Source organism: Triticum urartu, chromosome 7A (genome assembly GCF_056163025.1).
Source record: "Triticum urartu cultivar PI428250 chromosome 7A, HENAU_Tu73, whole genome shotgun sequence".
Lineage (NCBI taxonomy): Eukaryota > Viridiplantae > Streptophyta > Magnoliopsida > Poales > Poaceae > Triticum > Triticum urartu.
The window spans coordinates 629,700,476-629,713,466 of record NC_141879.1 but is presented as its reverse complement, the minus strand read 5'-3'; the positions used below and the strand labels follow the sequence as shown (position 1 = coordinate 629,713,466).

Here is a 12,991-nt window from a genome sequence, read left to right as displayed (position 1 = left end):
TCATGATGAAACATGCACAACGAAAGCAGCACGATAGATACTACATAGTAGTCGACATATCTTACAAAAGAGATCATGCATGGAGTTCGTTACACAGAGTTTGGTACATAGACTAAGACATCATAGGCGGCACGCAGGCTCGCGGCGAATGCATCTAACACTAACAAGCAAGTCTACATCAGTCCCACGCGGTACTTCGGAGGTAGTTGTAGCCTGAAAGCTGGTAGTGTGGCATCGGGTACACCACGTCGGCAACCTGGGGTCCGCAGGTACTCTGGTGCAGAACCTGACGCTCAAGTGGTAGAAGAGGACCAAGTGCAGGAGAGTAGCCTCCCACATCTGGCCAGCCGACGCCCTGAGGCATCACGGTCCTGGCAGGGTAGACCGCAGAACGCGATAGATCACCAGATCGGACATAGGGGTGCAACGGTGTCAGAGCACGGTAAAGGTGCTGACGAGTGGTGTACAACTCGTGGCGAAGATCTCGGTTAGCGCGATCCAGCCCATCAGCATGCAGAACCAGGTTCTGATGGTAGAAGGGCTCTCGGGTGATAGTGGAGTAGGCAGCAGTGTAGTAACCCTTCGCACCAACATCGGATGCGATAGCAACGTGCCTGAAGGGGGAGGTATCCAACTCCTGATACTCTCCACGAAGACGTGTCAGAGCAGCATAAGCAGCATCGTGGACCGCCATATCGATAGTCACTCCAACACCATGAGCAGTGTGCAGCACGGTAGTGGAGTCATACTCTCGAGAGTAGAGGTGGACGATGGCACGGTACTGCTCCTGGTTGAAGTCCTGGTACTCCTCATAGACGGTGTACTCAGGGTGCCAGCGATAACCCAGATAAGTCATCATCTCAACCAACACAGCAGGTGATCCTGAGGCACCAATGGCCGTCGTGTGGCGCATGACCTGCCTCGTGGGTTCCATCTGAAAACAAAGATGTTTTCACAGGAGTCAAATGACAATGTGGATAATGTTCAATTACTACTCTAAAGAACAACTAGGGCTTATCCAACTTTGGGGTGAATGTCGTAACGGGACCCTAGTGTCAGAGTTAGTAAAATCGTTTAACCCGAGTAGGAGAGAGTTCAGAGTCCCAGAGTAAAGGTCGAGGAGTAAAAGATCCTAGCACCACCCAATGGTGACGTGGGCCCGTAAGGCACACAGCCAAGTTAGTAAAAGTTTTTGCAATGTCTAGACTCGACTTCGGCCAAGGAGTGTGGAAGGGGGGTTCCTACAGGCAGTCGGCTCTGATACCAACTTGTGACGCCCCCGATTCAACCGTACACTAATCATGCATGCAAATGTGTACGATCAAGATCAAGGACTCACGGGAAGATATCACAACACAACTCTACAAATAAAATAAGTCATACAAGCATCATATTACAAGCCATGGGCCTCGAGGGCTCGAATACAAGAGCTCGATCATAGACGAGTCAGCGGAAGCAACAATATCTGAGTACAGACATAAGTTAAACAAGTTTGCCTTAAGAAGGCTAGCACAAACTGGGACACAAATCGAAAAAGGCGCAGGCCTCCTGCCTGGGATCCTCCTAAACTACTCCTGGTCGTCGTCAGCGGGCACCACGTAGTAGTAGGCACCTCCGGTGTAGTAGGAGTCGTCGTCGACGGTGGCGTCTGGATCCTGGGCTCCAACATCTGGTTGCGGCAACCAGGTAGAAGGGATAGAGGGAAAGAAGGAGAAAGCAACCGTGAGTACTCATCCAAAGTACTCGCAAGCAAGGAGCTACACTACATATGCATGGGTAAATGTGTAAAGGGCCATATCGGTGGACTGAACTACAGAAAGCCAGAATAAGAGGGGGGATAGCTAATCCTTTCGAAGACTACGCTTCTGGCAGCCTCCGTCTTGCAGCATGTAGAAGAGAGTAGACTGAATACCTCCAAGTAGCATCGCATAGCATAACCCTAACCGATGATCCTCCCCTCGTCGCCCTGTGAGAGAGCGACCACCGGTTGTATCTGGCACTTGGAAGGGTGTGTTTTATTAAGTATCCGGTTCTAGTTGTCATAAGGTCAAGATACAACTCCAAGTCGTCCTGTTACCGAAGATCACGGCTATTCGAATAGATTAACTTCCCTGCAGGGGTGCACCACATACCCCAACACGCTCGATCCCATTTGGCCGGACACACTTTCCTGGGTCATGCCCGGCCTCGGAAGATCAACACGTCGCAGCCCCACCTAGACCAACAGAGAGGTCAGCACGCCGGTCTAAACCTAAGCGCCCGGGGGTCTGGGCCCATCGCCCTTAGCACACCTGCACGTTGCGTGGGCGGCCGGAAGCAGACCTAGCCTAGTGGCGTTCCAGTCCAATCCAGCGCGCGCCGCTCCGTCGCTGACGTCAAGAAGGCTTCGGCTGATACCACGACGCCAGGATACCCATAACTACTCCCGCGTAGATGGTTAGTGCGTATAGACCAAATGGCCAGACTCAGATCAAATACCCAGATCTCGTTAAGCGTGTTAAGTATCCGCGAACGCCGACCAGGGCCAGGCCCACCTCTCTCCTAGGTGGTCGGAACCTGCCCTGTCGCTCCACCTCAAAGATCCACTCGCGGGTGCTCCTACGAGCCGACCCGTCTTTAATCACCACATTATCATGTACAAAGTATATAGTATATACCCGTGATCAACTCCCGAGTGATCACGGCCCGATAGTATAGCATGGCAGACGGACAAGGATGTTGGGCCACTGATGATAAACTAGCATCCTATACTAAGCATTAGGATTGCAGGTAAAGGTAACAACAGTAGTAGCAAGGACAGGCTATGCATCAGTATGGGATTAACGGGAAGCAGTAACATGCTACACTACTCTAATGCAAGCAGTATAGAGAAGAGTAGGCGATATCTGGTGATCAAAGGGGGGGCTTGCCTGGTTGCTCTGGCAAGAGAGAGGGGTCGTCAACACCGTAGTCGTACGGGGTAGCAGCGGCGTCGGTCTCGGTGTCTAGAGAGAGAAGACGGGGAAGAAACAATAAATATAATGCAAGCATATGCCTAGTGAAGCATGACATGACAAGTAACGATGCTAGGCGTGCCCTAACGTGGTATGAGGTGGTACCGGTTAAGGGGGGAAACATCCGGGAAAGTATTCCCGGTGTTTCGTGATTTCGGGCAGAGGAGCCGGAGGGGGAAAGTTACGGGTTCGATAGGTTAGGGGTGTGTGGCGGACGAACGGACTGCGTATCCGGATTCGTCTCGTCGTTCTGAGCAACTTTCATGTTGAAAATATTTTAATCCGAGTTACGGATTAAAAGATATGATTTTCTAAAGATTTTATTAATTTCTGGAATTTAATTAATTAATTATTTAATTCGAAAAATGAATTTATGACGTCAGCATGATGTCATGCTGACGTCAGCAGTCAACAGGGTTGACTTGGTCAACCTGACAGGTGGGTCCCGTTCGTCATACTCTGTTAGTTAATTAACAATAGTTAATTAGGTTAATTAGCCATTAGGTTAATTAATCAGGATTAATTAAATTAAGTATTTACTTAATTAATTAATTAATATTTTAATTATCATTTATTTATATTTTTAACGTTCTGGGGGGGGCCTGCGGTCAGTGGCATGGCCGGTCCAGTCAGCAAGGCTGACCGGGTCAACAGGCCGGCCGGGCCCCTAGGGCCCACGGGTCAGTGACCCAGGGGTGGCCCCAGGTCGGCCACGTCGGCGGCCGGCGTTGTGGAGCTCCGGGGAGCGTTCCCGCGGCGGAGGGGCGCCGGACCTCGCCGGGATTCGCCGTCCGGCGGCAAAAATGGCCGCGGGCGGGTGCGTTCGAACGTGGAGAGGATGCCGCGTCCAACGGTGGCAGAGGCACGGCCGGACTTGGCCGGAAACGACGCCGGCGAGCGGCGGAGGCGGCGGTGGGATTCGGGACCGCGTCGGGATCGCGCTACGGGGCTAACGGGAAGGCCAGGGGGGCTGCGCGACGCGCTGAGCACAAGGGGCTCGGCCCCGTGACCATTTGGTCACTGGAAGGGCGCCGGCGACGAGATCCGCGACGGGGGCGCTCGGGTACGGAGCGGAACGAGGGGGAAGAGGAGGGGGGCCTCGACCGAGCGGAGGAGGCGCGAGGGGAGGGGGGTACGTGGGGCGCGGTGAGCCGGTGCGAGCCGGAGCGCGACGAGCGCGGCGCCGGAGCGAGCTCCGGCCATGGCGACCGAGCGCGGGGGTCGACCCCTACGACTACAGAGCGAAGCAGGGGAGGGAAGAGCTCACGGGGGGGGGGGGACGCGTGGGGTCTCGGAAGCGGGCTCGGGGGCGTCCGGCGGGGAGGAGGTCGAGGCGGCGGCCGTCCGGCGATGCGGATCCGGCGAGGTGGGAGTCGGGGACGGTCCCGAGGCGACGAGGGGGGGGTTCGGGCGTCCTGCGCGGCCGGTCGGGGAGGAGGGGAGGAGGACGAGCGCCGCTGGGGTGGGGCGCCGGCGTCGGGGGCGACGGGATCGGGCGGATCCCGATCCAGATCGGCGGGGGAGGGAGGAGAAGGGGATCGGGGGGGAATGGGGTGTCGGCTAGGGTTTCCGCCGACCGGGGGGGGGTTATGGGAGTGAGGGGGGTGGGCCGGGCCAGGGGCTGGCCGGCTGGGCCAGGTGGGCTTGGCCCAGTTTGGCCAGGGGGTTTTTTTCCCCTCTCCTTTGTTTTATTTTTCTTTTCTTAATTTATTTTCTCTTCTGTTTTATTTCATTTTAAAATATTCAGACACTTTATAAAAATGTGTGCACCCCACCACAATTAACCTTGTAATATTTGACAACCCCCGAACATTTTAGTTTGATTTTTTTTTTGAAAACTTTTATTACCATCATAATTTTGAATTGAATTTCGAAACCGTTTTGATTTAACCCGAGATTAACTACAGTGACAGAGGTGACGTGGCATCATTAGTGAGGATTACTGTAGCTTAATTACCCGGGCGTCACACAGCCAACATCAATTCACACATATGCGAAAACTCACCGGCGACAAGCAAAGTCATATAAGATCAAAGCTATGAGTAGGCGAGGAAAAAAGAAAAAAAGCTCCAAAGCGATCAGATCTAGGATTGACAAACTAGAACAGAGACTGTATCCGCACCAACCATCTCATGACACCACATTGACGACGTAGGATGGCAATTTTATCCATGGACATGGATATCCATGGATATCCGACCTGAATAGATAGGGTTTGGATATGCTTTTGTGTCCATAGGCGGCGCCCAAACTCAACCCGATTGTTCGTGGATAGGGCATGGATATAATCTTGTACCCATGGATATAAACCAACCCGATCCGATAGTATGACTTAATGGGGAAAAAATCTGCTATCCCTGCCCCACGGTCGTATGTCCCACAGCAATTTTACACTTTTTTTATCTAAAACATGCATAAGAAATTACACAATCCCCATCGTAACTTTTTTAGTTGACATTCAATCCCCTCTGTAACATACTCCAACACCCCTTCCCTTATTTTTACCTCCTTCTTAAATGACTCGTCATTCTCATCTGTTAGAAAAATACTAAATGATCTTAGGTTGTTAGTGGATGTTGATTTACCATAAATGAAGCCTAGCCTACCATGAGGTGAAGAATGGAAGAGTTTATGTTAATATTGTCTATTGTGTTATGTCTCAAGAGGACCCAATGGATATCCAATGGGTATGGATATCCATCGGATTTGGACATGGACACAATTTTTCACCCATGGATTTTTTCATGGCGGGCAAAGACTGTGTTCATGGACATGGATATGGATTTGAGATTGTTCAACCCGATCCAAACCCGACCCATTGCCATCCCTTAACGACGAGGTTCTTCAACAGCAACGCCTTCAAGAAGGGAGCAACACTCAAGCGCTGTCGTCGCCAGATTCAACCACAAGGTCAGAATCTAGGTTTTCACCCTGAAGAATCAGTCCGAGCATATCCGAGCAATGCCTTCAACAAGGTAACGACGTAAGAAACATCGCCAATGCCAGGTATAACCACTCGGGTCTGACCTAAGCTTTCGCCCCGGGGCTCAAGACCGGGTGCTCTAATTGCACCACCATCAAAGTCACTAATGTGTTGCTGCCACCACTTTTCCACGATCCCGACAGCTACAAGCATTGCGCCCGCCGCCACTGCACAACCATTCCTTTGCATCAAGTCATCGTTCATAATTTGTACCTCACCGCCGAAGTTAACCACCGGATCTGAAGAGATGAACACTCTCGAAGACCTTCCAGTGATCACCATCATCGTGGAGCCATAAGAAGTCACTGCATCATGTTTGCAGTTACCACCAACCGGCTGATCTGATCTGAATCACCACCACGAAATCATGCACCGTAGCGCAGAAAAACCTGGGAATAGTTTGTAATCCAGTTTAAATCCAGCCCAATCCATACAGTTATAAGTCCAGCAGCCAGACTAGACCAGACCAAATTGCAAATGCTATAATCCAAATCAATCCAAACTGTACGTATTTTCTGTTGGAAATATGAGCAATTTACCAAATGATTTTATTAACAGAAATACTAGATAAAGCATGACAAATATAGTAGAGATAAAACAAGTCATGCGTTCTGACAGAGAGAAGGTAAATAGCTTCTGCATATATGAACCGTAGCCTATCATATCTAAAGTAGACAGTATAGTAAGTAGCATATATGAAGTAGAACCTATCATGTGTAGGACAAGGACTAGAACAAGGAACTGCGGCAGAACCTTTAACAGGAAAGACAAGAACACGTACGGGACAACAGCAGCAGAAGCGCTGGACTTGGGGTCGGTGTCCTCGCCTGCCATGTCGTCGGGGAAGAAGTCGTCATCGGGGAAGTAGCCGTCGGCGACCGGATCGTCCGTGATGAAACAGCCAGTAGTCGCGCTGAGCGCTCCCCAAAAACCTTATCACCCTTATCCCGTACAGGACTCAAAAGGTGCGGTTTCGGAGGCCTACTGTCCCGATCTGCCGTGCACGCCGCAAGATGGGATGGGGAAGAACGTAGCAGCAACACAGTGGTCGGAACTTTGTGGCGAGAGGAAGATGAGCTTCTGTTGTGTCTCTCTAGAGAGGAGCGACCTCTCTTATATAGGCACAGGAGAAGGACGCGAAGAGGCTGTGGCAGGAGGTGAAGCAACGAAGGGAGACGAAGCGAACAGGCAGCGGCCGAAGAGGCGCGCCATTCGAATTCAGTGTCCACTACAGAAAACGTTTCAACTCCCACATGACCTTTCGTATACCCGTCGTGCGTGGCAAAAATTTAGATATCGGCTCGGCTCATTCCCGCAACCTGCGGCGCGGCGTGGCGTGATGAGGCGTGACGTGGCGAGGCGGACGGCGGAGGAGGAGCGCGCGTGGATATCCCTCTTGTTCTCATACTCTTACAAGTGAGAAAAGAACCTCCCTTATAAGGAGGTCCAACTCCCACTAAACTAGCAATGTGGGACTAAACTTTAGTATCCCTTGCTTTGCACAAATGGGCTAAGTGGGCCTCTAGGATTTATTAGGAATTTCTGAAATAGTTATTGGGCTGCCCAAAATAGACTAAATTCCAGCAATCCCCCACTAGATCCCAGAGGCACACAGAAATTTGCCCTTGGTTCCAAAACACTGTTTTATATACCGGTACTGCAGTGGAGACTGTTAAGTTGAACTTTCACCTAGAACTCTATGCTACACTAGTAAGCAACTTGAACAGTGGACTGGGCCTTGAACTGCAAGTTTTCTGCGAATCTAGCTTCACATAAAGCCTTGACCGATACGTGGCTACCGTGGATCTTCCCCGCGGGTGGAGCTTATGCGTCATACTCCATGACCTTTCATGAGTTTACTAGAGAGAACCCTACTCTCATAGATTGCGACGTTTGACAATCAGACTCATATAGGTGTGTTCTTCAAAAGATGTTCTGCAGGATAACATCTTTGCTTAAATAAGCCACTTAGAACACATTAAGATATACATCAACCTGCCATGCAGATTAGGAGAGTATTGCATATTCATGGAGTGGTATTGTGAATAGTAAGGATACTCTCCTCTCAGTTGACCAACAGCTTGTCTTCCACATCTAATTCACGGGATCTCCGATCACAAAGAATAGGTTACCACTGTGAACAACTCATATTGTGGGTCTCATACCCATCTCCCTCGATGCATTATCTATCACATTATGTGATAGACCCTTGGTAAAAGGATCTGCCAGATTTTTAGACGTTTGGATATAATCCAACGCAATAACTCTGGAGTTTTTCATTTTCCTGACAGACTTTAACCTTTTCTGAACGTGTCTTGATGACTTCATGTTATCCTTTGAGCTGCTCACTTTCGTGATCACAATTTGATTGTCGCAGTTCATAAGGACACCCGGTACAGGTTTCTCAACAACCGGCAAGTCATTCAAGAGCCGGCGAAGCCAATCTGCTTCAACCGTAGCTGTATCTAGTGCTGTGAGTTCTGCTTCCATTATTGACCTCGTTAAGATGGTCCGCTTGCAAGACTTCCAAGAAACAGCGCCACCTCCATGAGTGAATACATAACCGCTCGTGGCCTTTATCTCATCAGCATCTGAGATCCAGTTTGAGTCACTATACCCTTCAAGCACCTTTGGATGTCCGGTATAGTGAATGCCATAATTTGCAGTGCCTTTCAAATAACGCAAAACTCTTTCTAGAGCTTTCCAATGCACATCTCCTGGTTTTGAAACAAACCGACTCAGTTTGCTAACAGCAAAAGAGATGTCAGGTCTTGTAGCACTGGCTAAGTACATAAGCGAGCCAATAATCTGAGAATACTTCAATTGGTCTCTAGCAATTCTTCGATTCTTTCGAAGCAACACACTAGCATCATATGGTGTTGGAGAGGGCTTGCAGTCACTATAGCCAAAGCGACTCAAGATCTTTTCCACATAGTGAGATTGAAGCAATGTAATCCCACCATCATCGTCTCTCAACAACTTGATGTTCAGAATGACATCAGCCACTCCTAAATCCTTCATCTCAAAACAACGAGATAGGAAATCCTTGACCTCCTTAATAACATTCAGATTGGTTCCCAAAATCAGTATGTCATCAACATACAAGCACAGGATAACTCCCTCGCCCCCACCATGGCGATAGTACACACATTTGTCAGCTTCGTTCACAACAAAGCCTGCAGCTGTTAAAGTTCTTTCAAACTTCTCATGCCACTGTTTGGGTGCTTGCTTAAGTCCGTATAAAGAGGCTGTTTGGTTTGGAGCCTTGAGCTGCCCAGCCAAAACATTGGTCGTTGACCAGGCTTCGGCTGGCCGCTTGGATCGCCTCCAAAATTTTGGTGCGCCGGCCCGCCTCAGCTCCCTCCCGCTGCTCTTGAGCCAAATCGTTGGCAGAAACGCGGGCGGCTGAATCCCTCGCCAATATTTTGGCGTGCCAATAGCGCCCAGGATTTGGCAGGGCGGACATGGAAACTAACCAAACAGCCCCAAAGACTTCAGCAACTTGCACACTTTCCCTTCCTGACCATCTAGTACAAACCCATCTGGTTGTTCCATATAAATTTCCTCGTCCAACTATCCATTTAGGAAAGCAGTCTTAACATCCATTTGATGAACGAGAAGACCATGCGAGGCAGCTAGTGAAAGTAGAACTCGAATAGTGGTCAGTCGAGCCACAAGTGAGTAAGTATCAAAAAAGTCTTCACCTTCCTTTTGGGTATAACCCTTAGCCACGAGCCGAGCCTTGTACTTTTCAATAGTACCATAAGGCCTAAGCTTCTTCTTGAATACCCATTTGCATCCTATAGGTTTGCACCCATAAGGACGGTCAGTTATCTCCTAAGTTTCATTCGTCAAGATGGAATCCATCTCGCTACGAACCGCTTCCTTCCAGTAGTCAGCATCTTCAGATGCATAGGCCTCTGAAATAGAACTGGGAGTGTCATCTATGAGGTACACAAGAAAATAATCACCAAAGGACTTTGGAGTCCTCTGTCTCTTGCTCCTAATAGGAACTTCATTGTTCTCCTCCACAGGACTTTCAAAGTGTTCCATCGAAATTGTAGGTTCGGTAATTGTAACTGGTTCCTGATTCGATGAACTAGGCATCTCCTGATTAGATGAGTAGCCATATCCTTCATGGGAAAGATATCTTCAAAGAAAGTCGCATCATTCGACTCCATGATCGTACCGACATGCATGTCAGGTACCTCAGATTTTACAACCAAGAATCTATAGCCAATGCTATGAAAAGCATATCCCAGGAAAACACAATCCACAGTCTTTGGTCCAAGCTTCCGCTTCTTTGAAATTGGAGCATTGACTTTCACCAAACAACCCCATGTTCGCAGATAAGAGAGTTTTAACCTTTTCTTCTCCCATTCCTCGAATGGAGTTATCTCTTTGTTCTTTGTGGGGACTCGGTTCAGGACATGACATGCTGTCAATATCGCCTCCCCCCACCATGCCTTGGAGAGACCCGATGTGTCTAACATGGCGTTAACCAAATCAGTTAGAGTACGGTTCTTTCTTTCGGCCACCCCATTTGACTGAGGTGAGTAGGGAGGCGTACTCTCATGGATTATACCATGTTCCGCACAAAAAGCATCAAACTCATTGGAAAAATACTCTCCACCACGGTCGGACCTAAGCCTCTTGATTTTCCGATTAAGTTGGTTTTCCACTTCAGCTTTATAGATCTTGAAAAAGTTCAAAGCCTCATCCTTAGATTTCAGAAGATACACACGACAGTATCTAGTGGAGTCATCAATTAATGTCATGAAATATTTCTTTCCACCTTTTGTCAACACACCATTCATTTCACATAGATCTGAATGTATGAGCTCTAGTGGTGCAAGATTTCTTATTTCCGCAGTCGTGTGAGACTTACGAGGTTGTTTAGCTTGCACACACACTTGACACTTAGATCCCTTGACGATGGTGAAACTAGGGATTGAGTTCAACTTCGCTAGTCGCGACATGCAACCAAAGTTAACATGACAAAGACGTGAATGCCACACATTGGATTCACTATTGTTGCAAATATGATTAACAACTTTATTGCAAACGTCTGATAAGGATAAACGAAACAAGCCTCCTGACTCATAGCCTTTACCAACAAAGGTTCCATACTTGGATATTACAAATTTATTCGACTCAAAGACAAGCTTGTAGCCATCTCTACACAGAAGAGATCCTCTAACAAGATTTTTATTGACGAAGGGGACATAATGCACGTTCTTCAGCCGCACGATCTTCTCCGAAGTAAACTTCAGATCGACCGTGCCAACACCACGAACAGAAGCACTTGAACCGTTGCCCATCAGCACGGTTGAAGTCCCTGCGGTCTGATAAGACGAAAACATGGAAATATCACCGCATACATGCACATTAGCACCCGTGTCAATCAACCAGTCAGGAGAATGACATACTGAAAGAATAGTGGGAAATATACCATACCCAGCATCCTTCATGTCAGTGTCTCCAATGACAACATTAGCGGTCTTGCCGCCTTTCCCAGGATGACGCTTGTCATAGCGATTAGGGCAACTAGGAGCCCAATGATCAGGATCCCCACACACATGACAAGCACCTTTCTTATTGCCATTCTTCTTCTTGAAGTTCGTGTGTTGCACAGTCTTGTTCTTCCCATCAAACTTTGCTTTTCCATCAAACTTGCTCTTATTCTTGAACTTGTGGGGCTGGAAGTTCTGCTTCTGTACCACATTGGCACTAGATCCTCCCTCAATACCTCGAGCACGTGTGTCCTTTGCTCTCGCCTTTTCTTCCACATCAAGAGTGTCAATGAGATCTGGGACGGAAAACTCCTGCCTCTTATACTTCAGCAAGGTAGCAAAGTTCCTCCATGAAGGGGGAAGCTTAGTGATGATACCTCCGGCAACAAACTTGTCCAGTAGCATACAACTGAAGTGCTCAAGTTCTCTAGCAAATGACTGTATCTCATGAGCTTGCTCAACCACGGAGCGCTCTTCAGTCATCATGTAATAATAGAATTGCTCCATGATGTACAGCTCAGTGCCAGCATCCGAGACCACAAACTTGGCCTCGAGTGCACCCCACATATCTTTTCCATTATCAATTGACGCATAAGCATCAACTATGTTCTCACCAAGAACACTCAAGAGAGCAGCCTTAAACAGAATATCCATTTTCTGAAAAGCTTGTGCCTGTTGAGCATCAAGCTCTCCTTCAGGTTTGCCGAGAGTGGCGTCATAGCAACTCATGGTTTGAAACCATAAGACTGCTCTCACGCGCCACCTCTTATAGTGGATACCCTCAAACATAGGAGGTCTCATGGAAGCAGCAAAACCACTTGGGGTAAATTGCCTATAATAAGGTTTTTGGATTGTTGGAAATATGAGCAATTTACCAAATGATTTTATTAACAGAAATACTAGATAAAGCATGACTAATATAGTAGAGATAAAACAAGTCATGCGTTCTGACAGAGAGAAGGTAAATAGCTTCTGCATATATGAACCGTAGCCTATCATATCTAAAGCCGACAGTATAGCAAGTAGCATATATGAAGTAGAACCTATCATGTGTAGGACAAGGACTAGAACAAGGAACTGCGGCAGAACCTTTAACAGGAAAGACAAGAACACGTACGGGACAGCAGCAGCAGAAGTGCTGGACTTGGGATCGGTGTCCTCGCCTGCCATGTCGTCGAGGAGGTCGTGAATGTCAGGGAAGAAGTCGTCATCGGGGAAGTAGCCATCGGCGACCGGATCGTCCGTGATGAAACAGCCAGTAGTCGCGCTGAGCGCTCCCCAAAAACCTTATCACCCTTCTCCCGTACAGGACTCAAAAGGTGCAGTTTCGGAGGCCTACTGTCCCGACCTACGGTGCATGCCGCAAGATGGGATGGGGAAGAACGTAGCAGCAGCACAGTGGTCGGAACTTTGTGGCGAGAGGAAGAGGAGCTTCTGTTGTGTCTCTCTCTGGAGAGGAGCGACCTCTCTTATATAGGCACAGGAGAAGGACGCGAAGAGGC

General features: G+C 48.6%; 1 protein-coding gene across 1 annotated transcript in view; it reads left to right on the top strand.

Moving 5' to 3' along the window:
- LOC125518113 (putative cysteine-rich receptor-like protein kinase 20) overlaps positions 1–12,991 on the top strand; it is a 74,817-nt gene that overhangs the window by 44,713 nt on the left and 17,113 nt on the right. The gene's annotated exons all lie outside the window — the stretch shown is intronic.